Source organism: Propithecus coquereli, unplaced genomic scaffold (genome assembly GCF_000956105.1).
Source record: "Propithecus coquereli isolate 6110/MARCELLA unplaced genomic scaffold, Pcoq_1.0 Scaffold169, whole genome shotgun sequence".
NCBI lineage: Eukaryota > Metazoa > Chordata > Mammalia > Primates > Indriidae > Propithecus > Propithecus coquereli.
Window position 1 is genome coordinate 2,088,044 of NW_012141524.1, and position 12,316 is coordinate 2,100,359.

The 12,316-nt window shown below is 39.4% G+C and overlaps 2 long non-coding RNA genes across 2 annotated transcripts in view; both read right to left on the reverse strand.

Moving 5' to 3' along the window:
- The window catches only part of LOC105808175, a 52,043-nt gene extending 41,140 nt beyond the window's left edge, over window positions 1–10,903 (reverse strand). Inside the window, exon 1 of the long non-coding RNA XR_001137365.1 lies at window positions 10,848–10,903. This is a non-coding gene — a long non-coding RNA (uncharacterized LOC105808175). The remainder of the gene's footprint in view (window positions 1–10,847) is intronic.
- A 993-nt stretch (window positions 10,904–11,896) lies between these two features.
- The window catches only part of LOC105808179, a 5,851-nt gene continuing 5,431 nt past the window's right edge, over window positions 11,897–12,316 (reverse strand). Inside the window, exon 4 of the long non-coding RNA XR_001137366.1 lies at window positions 11,897–12,047. This is a non-coding gene — a long non-coding RNA (uncharacterized LOC105808179). The remainder of the gene's footprint in view (window positions 12,048–12,316) is intronic.

The window sequence follows — 12,316 nt, forward strand, 5'->3', positions numbered from 1 at the left end:
ATACCGATCCTTAGGGTTGCCTTGATGGTAGGGTTTGAAAAACATGGCAGGTATGTAACGAGGAACCACTGGTTTTATGTTCAAGAGTGACAGCATCAGATACACGTCTCAGATCACTCACTTTGCTGACGGTGTGAGGGAAGAAAGACTACAAGCAGGAAGGCCAGTCGGAGGTGGGCACAGTCCTCTAAGAGGATGAGTAGCTGACATAGGCTAGGGATGAAGTGTGGAGGATGCAATGCTTTGAGGAATAGGCAGGGCTAAGGTCATTAGCGGTGTGGGGTGCTTGAACACAGAGGTTAGGGAAAAAACAGGAGTCACATGTAAACCCAGAGTTCGGGCTTGGAAGACTAGGTGGACAGTGCTGCCATTGAACAAGTTGGAGTATATGGGAGAGAGCGAAAGGTTAGAAGATTCAGCTTTGAACATGTAAATTTCTACATGCTGTGGAACTCCAGGTGAAGAGGCTCAGAATTCATCCTGATAGTCTTCTCTTGACTGTCCTTGCGAAAAATCTTAAGCACCTATAAAATGGTCAGAATTAGAGAGGCATTTTGCTTTATTTCCTTTCCAACTTCAGGGGCCATCTCTAGAGTTCCTACGTGACCCAGACTCAGCTTCTTCATTGTTTTCTCTTCTGTCTGTCCACACCTATGACAGAGCAGTAACTGCTTGGGCGTGGCTTTCTTAAAGAAGCATTGACCCACTAGTTCTATATTGTTTCCTGGTTTTCTAACCGTTTTGATAGCAACACCATGTGGCACTGATAATATGGACTGCTCGTAAATAAGTAACCTAGAAGAAGTCATTATCATATCACCCATCAATCCCATAGCCTCCTGAGTCTCTATTGTTGAACTTTATTTCACCTTTAACAATTTTTTTTTATCAATTCCAATCCTGGTTTCCTGGTCTCCCATTGCAATAAAACAGATACTGATCTCAGGTGGGGAATAAGCATCAGAAACAGATGAACTCACAAGACAAAAATCTTATGTCCCTATTCTCCTGTTTTCATGCAAATGTCCCCAGTAATTAAATCAGGGAAAAAAATGTAGCAAAAACAGCCAAATGGTTTCAAAATTTCAAAAGAAGCTGTAAATATGGTCCTTTTTAGAAGATCAGGTTCTAACTAGAGTAGGAGAAAGGGTAGCATTTGTTCTGATGAAGCAGTTTTTAAATTCTTGTCAGTGATTTCAAGAGAGATAACTGATGTATGTTGAAGAAGCCTGCAAGATTTTTAAATAGTTCGGACGCTACGGGGAGCATGTTTTTTCTTAAAGCAGTGTACTCAGAAGTGTTGGCAAGATTTTATTTGAACGTAGAGTGCTTATGTGAGGAAGTTATTTTGAATTACCCTAGTATAAATATGTATGACTTTATTTGTATTGAAAATTTCCTTTGCAAGTGAGGGAATGAGGGACTGTTTTATCTCTATTACTTTTTAAATGATTTAGATATTTCATTTTAGAAATAAAATATACCCAAAATTCAAAAGTAATATCAGAATTCTGTTTGTGCCCACAAGTGATTTTTGTACCTACATTAATGCCTTTTAATTTTTATGTGCCATGTAGTACTAACAGTATCTGTTATCTTAAGTCCGGCTTTTTTATATGGCATAATGCATACCTACATTCATTCATTTATCAGAAATGTATTCAGCCTCTCTCATGCACCAAGCACTTTGCTAGGCACCAGGCATACAGCAATAGTATTAAACTGTCCTTCATCATAACATATTTCAGGTAAACATTCTGTTTCCTCCAGGCAATTTTCTGTAGCACAGTGAAAATTTCAAATCCTAGGGTCGTATCTTACCATTTGAAAGCTAAGTCTATTGAATGCCATGGACAAGTCTAGCATTGAAAGCTAGTATTCTCTCTGAATAGAGAGCATTAAAAGTAAGTAAGAAGAGGTGAGGGCCCCCAAAAATAGGGCCTGAAGCACAGGGAAGCAAGAAGAGAGAGGAAGGGTATTGGAGAAAGCCTTACAATCAGGACTCAAACTTTTACTCTTAACACCTTTGGGCTACCAGTTGCTGTTCTACATGAAAATGAAGCTGCTAGCAGCAAAATCATCCAGCCAGTTAGCTGATAGAACCTGTTCATTTACTTAAAGGAGGAAAAACAAAACAACCCCCCCATCTTCTCTGTTTTCTTTCTTTAGCTATTGTGTGGGATTGGAAGGGGGAAAGATCATTTATCCTAAATGATATATTACTTTACACTTGCCTTCAAAAGCAAACCATACCTTTACCAGTTTGCTTCATTCTCTTCTTATGATTTCTTTCCTTCTTATATTTTAATATATTTACCTATAAATAAACTTTAGAAAGGCTCATCAGAGTCATTTAAAGAGTAAGACAAATATAGAGATAGAATTCTACATTTGCCCATTCAATTATTTTTTAGACAATGTGTAAAAGTGACCCAGAAAAAGGAGAATAAAATAATGTAATCAGATATATGACTTGGTAAAAGTTATATACCTGTCTGCCACTCTCATCTGTCCTCATTCCTATCTCAAGTTATAAGCTTGAAGTAGGAGATCACATTTAGAGTTTATATCCCTCTGAAGCTTCTTAATAAATGACAGATTCCACAAACAATAAATATTACTGTGTCTTAGGCACTGTTCCAGGGGGTTGTGAAAGATACATCAGTGATAGATCACCTTCTTTTGTCAAATAAATCACTATTCAGAGATCCTAAATGAAGCAATAGTTTAAAAAATTTCCATGTGATGGTGCTCTGCCTCAATATCATAAAAGCATTACTTTGCCTCAAATTCAAAGTCCAACGTGATTTTTCAAATGACATTTGCAAGCATATTTCACCTAACCTTGAACACTTCCCTCAACTACATAAGAATCCTCTTTAGGAGAAGCAAAACTTCAACACTGATCATTTTACAGAATGGCTATGAAAAAACTTATTATGAATAATTTTTCAATATCCCATATAAATGCTAAATGATTGTAGGTACTAATATAGCTCAGGACTATGCTGATTTCTCTAAACTGAAATTCCAAATGCTTAGCAGATAGATAAATTGGACTTTAAAAGAATGGGGTTTTAATTTTTCCTTCTTGTTTTAAAAGACCAAATATTTTCTGTGAACTTTCAGCTTTGTTCTGTCCCTTTTGTCTAGAAGGGTGTTAGCTGAGTGCCAAGAACAACAGGTAAACCAGCTTCCCTCAACCCAGAAAAATTACGCCTTTGCCACAGGAGCCATACTTATGGTTCCACAATGGCCAGGGAAAAAACTAATAGGAACAGATTTTTCTGCATGTGTAGCAAAGTTAGTTCCAGAGAGAGAGAAAGAAGCCTGGTTTGCACTGTAGCAGAACCACTGGAACAATATGCTCCCTGTGTCCATAGCCCAGTCCTCCCCTGACACCATCCTTTCTAGGGCATAGGGTAGAAAAGTCACATACACAGTAGATCATGCTAGGGCCTGCTGACACAACCCTACTCCCGAATTTGCAGGCAGGAGAGTGAGGCAATGTCTGTACTATATACATAGTCTTACTTTTTTAAAGCAGATATTTCAGTGCTTAACTCAGGGTGGGGAGTGGAAAAAAGATAATGCAGGCAAACTTTCTCACTGCTATTCCATCCCTTCTACTCCTTCCCAACTCCTTTAAGCCTCTGAAGTTTTGGCAAAAGTAAGGAAAGAGCTTTGAACAGTATTAAGACTCTCTTCTTTTTACCTTGGATAAATAGGATCTTTGACACTTCTTGATCACACTAAGCTGGCTGCAAGAGTGCTTCCTCTTATAACAGGTTGTATAGAGGGAATTTGTTAGAAAAAAATTTTTGTTACAATTGCAAATGAAAGTGTGAAATATATTATCAAATTTGAAAGTATGCCTATTTATTCATCTCATCTGTTTATACCATGATGTTTATAATCATGAGCACCCCACTTTTTCTACCTCAAATTAAGAAATTCTATGAGCTTATTACTTTTCCAACTTTGTTATCAGTAAAAGTAACTTCTGTATAATGCGGAAACCAGTTAAATAATTCCTAATAAAAATCACAAAATTATTAAAGCAATTAAATAAATAGTAAAATTATTAAAAATAATAAAATAAAATAAACATCACCTAAAAGACATGTTACATCCACTTTGGTTTTTCATAATTTAACTTGCTATATTTTTCAGGCAATTCATGAGTAGGAATTACTATTTATTGATATACCTACCCTGTGCCAGACATTTTACATGTATAGTCACATTTTTTTCACCACAACCAGCTTGAATCTAAGTACTCTTTTGCTCACTTTTAAAATGAGGCTCATAGGGGTTAAATAACTTGTTCTCCATGCATAATTAGTATTCAGAGAGCAGAAAGTCAAATCCAGTTCATCTTATTCCAAAGCCTATATATTATGCTATCACTGAGGAAAATATAAAGAATCTAGTGTCATATACACTGATGTCCAGTTTCCAGGAAACAAGTGCTAAAAGAAATATCAATAAAAACTACTCCATGATATGCCTGGATCATGAAGTTTCCTTCATCATTAGCTTGTCCTGTGCTTGGGCCCAACGCCGGGACACTGGGGCTGGGGTGTAGCAAGAACGTCCCATGGGAGCTTTTCCTTAGTGGGGGGCCCTGGAGAAGAGACTGGACCAGGAAACACACTTTATCTGGGAAACCAGAGGCACCAAAGCCAGAGAAACTTTGGCTCAAGAACCTAAGCCAATATCGTAACTGGAAAAATGAGCCTAAGTGTTAGGTCCAAAAGGCAAAATAAGCCATACGTAGAAAAACAAGGACCAACCACAGCATCCAGGAGGGTTCAAAGTGGGTCACAAAGCAGTGTGCAGAGTGGGTGGGCACAAGCAGTTCTGAAGGACATCTGTGGAAGGGGAAAAGATGCTGGATGTCACATGAACATAGTGTTGGCTGTGGGGATGGACCTGGCAGATTCAAAGGCCCACAAGGAATCAGACACTGGAATTCTGGGGAAAGTCATTGACTCTCCCTAGGCCACAATTTTCTCATCTATTAAAATGGAACGAGTTGTAACTCCTTCAAATCTGCTATCAGAATTAAATGATATGTAAAGAAATTTAGTGTTGTGCCAAGCACAGGGAAACAGTTTTTTTTTTCCTTAGCTATTATTACTTTATAATTGTGATTGCCATGGAGATGATGATAATTTTTGAGAGTAAGGTTTTTATATTTAAGTACCTGAAAGAATTCTGCAAGAAAAAAAAATCACCCTTAGAATGGTGCAAAATTAGAACTGAGTACAGTTCGAAGTTTATAGTTTTGACCTTTTAATGGAGTAACAAGTATTAAAGAAGACCTCGTAGCAAGCACGAAGTGATTTCCAGGTCACTAGACAATTGGTAGGTGCAAACCATTTCTGGTCCCATTCCCAGGAGGAAAAAAAGGTACAGGCCACTCCTGATCCCCTATGCTGATGTCCAAATGACCCTTTGGATAGTTCTGACGTGCAAGGATCATGGAATGGACCATTTGAGAAAAGAAATAATTAAGGGACCCTTTAAGAACTGCAGATATAAGTGTTTTGAGAAGTCTTAAAGAAAAGAGGAACAACAAAAAAGCCATCAGTGTTAGGATTAGATATCACAATAGTTTTTCCCCTTAGCATTTGCATTGATTTTTTAGTTTTACATCAAAAAGAAAATCTGGCCTTGTGGATGCTTAAGAGACTAGGGAATTTCATTTTCCACTTAATAAACTGATTTTCTCCCCTACTATAGGTACTTGAAATTAGTGCAAACCCCAGGATAGCTACAATTCCAAAAGGGAATGCTCAGTTCATTATGAATGGTCTTAAAGCAAATAGTGCTCTGACAGCCAAATTCCTGGTCTTCAAATTTGTAAGTTTGCCCTTTTTTCCACAAGTCTTACTCAAGACCGCTTCTGAGCTTTTGCAAGTTTAACCCTTAGACTCAAAGACAATAAGTTATTAAAGAACACAGGAAACTTCAAGTTCGTACATTTGGACTAAATTCCTTTTCAAAAGAAGTCTAATATTTATAACCAAATTATGAGCATATTGAATACAATAAATTAACTGCTGAACTAACAGAAAGGAAATACTGTATTTATTTTCACTTCTGTGGCTACGCATCCTTTGAATAGTTCTAAAGAATCATAAACCAGCCATAAATCCTATGATGCTTTCCATTTTCTTTCTTCACTTAATGACACAGCACTCATTTTTCAATTTAAAAAATGAATGATACTAAAAGGTGTTTTTAATAATATCAAAATTAATTTATACTGTCTTTAGTTGATCTGTATGTTCCATGTTATTTGTTCAACCTTTCATTATAATAATAGAGCTACAATATAGTGAAGTTTCATGTATTACTTCATTTAATTCTCAGTAAATAGGAATAGGCATTATTCATGTACCCACACTGTAGGTAAGGAAATAAGCTTAGACTACCTGTAGTCACACAGGTAGTAGTCTGCAAGGCTAGTATTCAAAATAGATACTTTGGACCTCAACTGGCACAGGAGTATAAAATATCAGGAATATACTTGCTTAATCATTTTTAAATAATTTAAATCAGCCCACATATTAAGTAAAAGATAAAAAATGATTTTAAATACCAGGCCTGTATTGTCAATTGCCTCAATTTTCCTCTTTTAGACTTGTATAAATAGTTATAACCAAAAATTTCAATGATCAAATTCCAGTAAGAAAATATAGTGCATAATTAATGCACATCTCTGGATTTGGGGAGGAGAGTGACTTGATTTTACATAGGGTATTGTTTTTCCTAATTAACTGCAGTTCTGCTACACGTTTGTATGTGACTGCTATATAAATGCTTTACAAATTAAGAAGTTTTATGGATATCTAGAAAGACTATTACAGCTCAATAAATAAACTTTTACAAGTATAGAAGAGAAATTTTACATTAAACTGTTACTTTGTTTCTTTCTGACAGAATGATTTTTTTAAAAAAACACATTTAAAATCAAGCATTAGATACGCAAATATGTGTTCAGATCAGAGATACGAAAATTATTCAAATGATTAATTATTCATCATAAAATGTCAATTAATAATTATGAAGCAGAAAAAGCATCTTTCTAATGCATCTTTATTTTTCTTGGCCTAAAAAGGGCTTAATATACATGTTCAATTGACTTCTAACAAGTTTTAAAAATTCAACAAAGTAAACAAACTGTAAACAAGTGCAAACTCTGCATTTTAATGAGAACAACAAATATGCCCAAAGTGAGGGAAACAGTAAATAATAATAATAATAAGGAAAATAAAAACAGCCACATTCATGATATATGTAGGCTCACACTCACTCACCTGCTAGGTAAAGGACAGCAACCTTGCCAAGAAAACAACCCAGCTACTCAAGTTGTGAATATGCTTAGCAATGTACAAAATACATGACATGATGTTTCTCTCTGAATTGATCATTCTTTGTTGGAAATCAGGGGCAGTGCTTTGAAAAATTTTTTACACTTTCCAAACAGTCATTAAAAGAAAAAGCACAGTTTAAGTTTCTTAAAATTACCTATTGTAATTTCTAAAGTCTGTTAACCACTATTAAAATATCAGTATAAACAAAATTTTTCACATTACTTTAATTCTAAAGAATTTCCCCGTGCCAAGTATTATTCATTTTTTCCAGGAAGATCATATCTTTTTTTAAAAAAATTATCAGTCTGAGCTGATGTGATAATACAGAAGAACAAACCATTATGATCACTGAAATATTGATTTATTTTATTATTATTATTTTTACTTTTCACTGACACCTGGTGAACTTGCAGTCTCTGAGACCGGGAGAGTTATTTTAGTCAGGGCGTCCCTGCCCTCCTGCTGGTAGATTAATTACATATTAAACGTCGTGTTTTCAAAACGAAATGATAAATCTGGACACATAAAGGAGGCACAAAAAGAATCACAGCGAGGGAGAAAAGGAGATGTTAAGAAAGAAAACAAGAAATTGCAAAAGGGAGACATCAAATAGAAAAAAGGAGAATGTAGGAAATGCAACTGGGAAAGAATTTCAAGAAAATAAGGATAAAGGGCAGGGAGGGCTGAAAGGAGGGCAAGAGGGAGGAAGGGAAGGAGGGAGATTTTTGGTTTTCAATTCCCTGGCGAGGCTGCTGGCGTCCGCGCCCTAACGCCCCAGCCTTCCAAGTTGAGGCGAAAGCCACCTCCTCGGGCCTGCGTCGCATCCAACTTACTCCAAGTTTTCTGGTGACTCCTACAGGGCCCCTTTCCGTCCCCCCCTTAGTGAGATTGACAGTCGCGTGGAGGAGGCTTTTCCAGGCACAGCCTTTCTCATGGTAATCAGCCCCCAACATCAACTCCCGGCCGCGGCTGCTCCCGCTCCGAGCGCGGCTCGCGGACCCCGGGGACCGGAAACAGGGCGGCGGGCGGGGAGCAGGCGAGCGAGCCAGGTCAGCTGACCCGGCGGCGGGGCGGGGGTCGCTGGGTTCCCGGGCGGGGACAGGTCTGGGGGAGAGCGAGCGGCGGGAGGGGGCCGGCACCCCCACCCACGTGCTCCTCCGCCTGTGCAGCGGGGCCTCTGCGGGAGATCAAATGGAGGGACCGCGGCGGGGTGGGGGGACGGAGCGCGCGGAATATTGGGGACAACAAGCAGACCTGTTTTGCATCAATAAATTAAGATGCTCATTTGGGTCCTGAAGTTTGCTGGTTCCTGTCAGTGGAGACGTTGGCAAAAGCCCTGAAGCCGAGATTCAGCCTTTACTTCAAAAAAAATAAAATATAAAATGAACCCCTCAGCTGGCCGCCCTGCTGGGGCCAGGTGACGTGCGAGATTCCACAGCCTGCGGGCCTCGCAGCAGGGATGTTAGGGACGGTCTGAGGTTCTCTGGTCCTGTTTTGGTTTTGTTTGAAAGGGCTTCTCAGAGAGATGCTCCTGATTTTTTTTTTTTAATAGACTTTCCCCTCCTATCCTAGGCTCAACTCCGAAAGGATTGGATTGCGAGTTTGCACGTGAGAAAACCGTTTGGCTTGGCTTAGACCCCTGCCGCCCCCCACCCCCTCCACACACACCCAATCCAGGGGTCCCCTTTATCACCCTTTGCTTGCAACTCTAAAAGAAGTTGCCCACCTCCTGCGTAACGACACAGGGTCGAAATAATTCCTCTAGATGAAAGATCAATTCCATTTCAAAACGAGAATAGGTTCCTTTTTTTATTTTCTCCACATGGTACAAAATAAACAATTTACTAAAAAAAAAAAAATCATTAGCTGTGGCCAAATTCGAATTCCTTCTACAGCCTGTGTGTTCAAGGGCAAAAACATTGTATCTCTTAGGGCATCTGGGCCGGCAAGCGGAGCTGGGGGCGGGGGAGGGGGCAGCGGCTGTGAAAGTTTAGGAAATTGACAGACTGAGAGGTGAATGGGGGGACAGGCACCAGGACCTGGCTGGAGGAAACTGGAAAACAAAAGTGCATCCTTCTCGCCCTGCCTGGGAGGAGGGAATCCTGAGGGAGGCAGTTTGTTTTACCCAAGGAAACCCTAAAGAATTATTTTTGTCCCTTGAATGTCGACTGCAATATTATTTCACATTTGCGTGTATCTGTGTTTTAATCCCCTTCGTCTCCGCTAATCTCGAAGTGGATTATTAATGGGGAAGACAGACAGGGAAGGAGCGGTTCATTTGCAGGACTTATTTTGCTGTGTGAGGAGCCGAAAACCAGCAGCCCCCAGTCCTCTCTCCACTTTTCCTTGCGTCCTGCGTTCCTGCATCCCGAGGATCCCACGGTCCCCATTGTCCCCGACCTGGCCCTCGCATTGAGGGAGTGTTCCGAACAGATTTATATTCCGGCTTCCTTCGATTGCACCGCTTCTGCGGTGGTGGGAACTCTCTCGGCCAAATGCCTGGGGAGGGGCGTGCCAGGCAGGGGCGGGGGACAGCTAGCCGCGCGCTCAACCCTCGCGGAGACCCTTCCTATGCCACCGCACAAACAGCCACCTTGACGGAACCTTGAAGATAGCTTTTTTTACCCCAAATTAAATACTTACAGGTCGGAACTCCCAGGGCTAAATGTTGGGGACTGCCTCCTGCCACTTGAACGATTACTGAGCCCAGGGTAATCAGATGATTAGGTGTTTTTAATGGAAATACTTGAGTCTTTTTTTTTTTTAAGTCATATCCTAAGTAACCTGACATTCAGTATACATAATAAAGACAACTGTTTTGTTAGCTATTGGATTGGATTCTTTGACCTGAGGTTATGCCTCTGACTGTGTGTCGGGGCTGTAAGCCTCCAATGGCTACCTGGGATCCTGGAGAGGGGTCTTGCCTGGAATCACTGCATGCCTTGGACTTCTTCTTCCTTGGGAATGGGAGTAGGGCGGCTGAAAACCAAACTTCTAGAGAAAGCTGGACTCAAATTTTTATATTTAAAAAAAAAAGAAAAAAGAGGAAGGAGGAAGACAAAAAAGGACTTGAACAGTGGTGCTAAATCTCAGAGGAAGAACTCGATAAGTCATACATATATTTAGTATAGATATATAATAGTGAAAGAAATATAAAATTAAGAATGTGTCTAACCCATATTGGAAACCTTTGATTTTCTTTATCAATAAGTGTTAGACAGAAGATCTTGAATGCTCCTCTTCTATAGCTACTTTATCTATGACGGGAATGGGAGGAAGAGATTAATTTATCCAGCTATTTTCATTGTAATAAATACTTAAATTAGGAAAGAGATGAGTCTGTAACCAACTGTGAAAAATCTACTTTCTCGCATCCCAGAACAAGATTTAGCTGTGGTCATGCTGGGTGACTATTAACGCCCCCCCCAAAAAAATAAACATACTAAATACAAAGACATGTACCTCTGGGAGTGTAGATGTGGCAACCCATGTGGTGGCTTTTCCCTCCTTTGAGTGCATATGCCAGTGAGTCTTGCATTCAAAGTCTTGCTTTAGGCACACATTCAAAGCACAGTTCAAAGCAGTTTATCTTAATATAAGTAAAAGTCTAGTGTTGGATCAGGGTATTATTTGTTTCAGATTTCATCAGACTGGAAACAAGGGGTTGTAACATATCTAACAATATTAAAGCAGAAAAATTGGTGTGAGGCAGCTCTTTGGTCCTCATCACACCTCCACCTTTACCTTTCCAAGGAAGCCCCAAGGCTGTGGGACTGGAAGTTTATTTGTGCTCTGAGGTTCTCAAGCACTTTCACTCAAAAAAGAAAAAAAAAAAAAAAGCCTTACAGTTCTTTAAGAAATTGAGCCTGGAACCATCCGAGGCTAAGAGATTTCTTCCTTTTCCGATAAATGCCTGTGCTCAGCATCCTCAAATTTGGCTGTCTTTATTTACTTCTATATTAGTTCCAATTATGTGCAGTGTAAACCAGCTTTTTGATTAACAAAACAGCAGAGCATTGGTTAAGAACACTTAAACTTCAAAAAAATTCCCCTGGGAAGTGGGCTCTGAATTGGTTAATAATGTGCAGTACTTGCTAAATTGCTGACTTCCAGATGTGGAAAATATCTTTCTTGTTTAGGACCTATGTAACCTGATTGGATTACGACAGAAGCGTCACGTTGGAAGCTTTTGAGTGATTATTTAATTAACCATACAGTAGAAAGCTGTATTCTCCAGGAAATCCCTTCCATATTTGCATAACCAATCCCTTCAGAGCAAAGGTGGAGTCTTTTCTTTTTAATTTTACTTTAATTGCAATATCAAAAAATATATACTCCAAAACTTAGACCCCATGCCGTTTAATATCATGCTCTTCCTTCCCTGCTAAGTTTCTCCATGGCCTTTCTCCTTTTTCTTCCTGCCTCCCTATACATACACACTCCCTCACTTTGTAGTGAGGTCTCCCTTAGATGTAGAGAGATTCAGAGATCGGTCAAGCGAGCGTTCTATGTTAATTTACTTAGAGACCCTTTATTAAAATGCCAAACTACTTTTTAATATTGGGATCCAATCCAGAAATTCATCACACACACACCCTAACACACATGCCCTAAGATGCAGCTCACATGCAGCAGTAGTTTTTTTTCTTCTGTCTCTGGCATCTAAAAAGAAAAAAGAAATAAGAGAAAGGGCAAAGAATTTAGTTCCAGAAGCCGTGCTGAGACATCCACACAACTTGATGTGCATCTCAAATCTGGTCATTAGAGATATCTGTATAAGAAGAGGCGATCTGGATGGAGGACCTAGGATCTTTCCCTTTAACTTTCGCCCCTTGGAGTTCTCCAGTTCTGTGAATGGTGTGCACCGTTTTCCGCCCTGTACTCTGTAGGATTTAGTGATGAGGATAATGATGCCAAAGGCTTGACGGGGG